Source organism: Triticum urartu, chromosome 2A (genome assembly GCF_056163025.1).
Source record: "Triticum urartu cultivar PI428250 chromosome 2A, HENAU_Tu73, whole genome shotgun sequence".
In the NCBI taxonomy this organism is placed as follows: domain Eukaryota; kingdom Viridiplantae; phylum Streptophyta; class Magnoliopsida; order Poales; family Poaceae; genus Triticum; species Triticum urartu.
The window spans coordinates 44,841,536-44,842,948 of NC_141874.1; the positions used below are offsets into that span (position 1 = coordinate 44,841,536).

The 1,413-nt window shown below is 36.2% G+C and overlaps 1 long non-coding RNA gene across 1 annotated transcript; it reads right to left on the reverse strand.

Moving 5' to 3' along the window:
* Positions 1-355: 355 nt before the first annotated feature.
* Positions 356-989, reverse strand: LOC125540634 (uncharacterized). The gene is made up of 3 exons (XR_015614973.1): positions 863-989; positions 566-603; positions 356-461 (listed from the first exon to the last, which is right to left on the reverse strand). It is a non-coding gene; the product is annotated as an uncharacterized LOC125540634 (long non-coding RNA).
* Positions 990-1,413: the final 424 nt, after the last annotated feature.

Here is a 1,413-nt window from a genome sequence, read left to right on the forward strand (position 1 = left end):
GCAAAAAGCTTTGATGCAACAGGTCTTGGTGTATACACATGCCATGTCTGTTGTTCAATAAATTCAACACAATAAGCTACTGCCTCTGTAATTTAAAATGAAACGTTTTTTGACACTATCATGGATTCTAAAAGATCTTATAAGAAGTTACAGAGGGAGTACCAACTTTCCTAAAAAGAGTTGTATGAAATAACTTTCTTACCTGAAGCATAGTAAATTGTTTTTTCATGCCCTGAAATTCTAACTCTAGCACTGTATCCTGCATACATGACAAGAGTAGTGTTTCAAATAAAGTTAAGCATGGGTAGAACACATGCAGATAAATTAGAAATTGGAATAAAGTGATAGCTTCCACTAACCTATAGGCTGTACTGAACAGCTGAAGCGACGTAATTTACTTTCCCCATAGAACCAGGTGGAAGGGCGACACTGTGGTTCATCAAATTGTTCTCGAAGACAGTCTACAATAGAGTCAGCGAACATTAGCATGCGCACACAGGCCCAAAGCTGCTATCCTCTGTACAATAATATCCATAAAAGAAAATTCAACATCATAAGAACTTACATCATATAGATCTCCGACTGCGAGAACATCTCCAACAGCTGAAGCAAATAATAAAAGGAGATATTTTAGAGGGCCTTCCAACGATTAACAGGAATGTCCCTCGTTCACAGTTAAAATATGTTAAATGCATTACCCAACTTTTTTCACTTAAATTCCCAGAGTGCATCGTCTTTAGATCTAATAGCAATAGTTTTTAGTGGGCGCTTCAAATTTAACAGGAATGAGGTTGTGACAAGTGACACAGAAAGAGTAAATCAACGAAATGGACTGATTATCAATTTATCATGCTGAGCTTACCTGGATTCCCTAAAAAATGTTCCCGAGGATACCAGGACCCAGATCAACTGAAAGGGGCTGCAAGTGCACAGCTAGTATTATACTGTTAGAAGAGCAAACAGTGGATCTCAAGGAAAGAATAAAGAGATAGGACTTTCAGCACCCGGGTGCCCCTACACCCTCTATGAACAGTAAATTCAAAACTAATTCAAATAAATCTGAAATTTTGGGATATCTAACATCATGAAACTTTTGATTATCTTGCAAAGTTTTAGCTAAAAATAACATTGGAAGAGCACTCAAATATAAAAAACAAAATCATTGTTCGAAGTTTATGTACATTTTTTAGCAGTGATTTTGTTTTTTCTGGTGAGGGCTCCACGAAGGTTATTTGTTGCTGAAACTTTGCAGGAACATCAAACCTTTGATAATCCTTGATCCCTAAAAGTTTCAGATTTTTTTGATTTTTTTTCAATTTTATATGAATTTACTGTTCATGAGGGTGTAGGGGCACCCGGGAGCTGTTAGACATTTCTCAAGAATAAAAAAGTGTAAAAATGAGAACTGAAAAA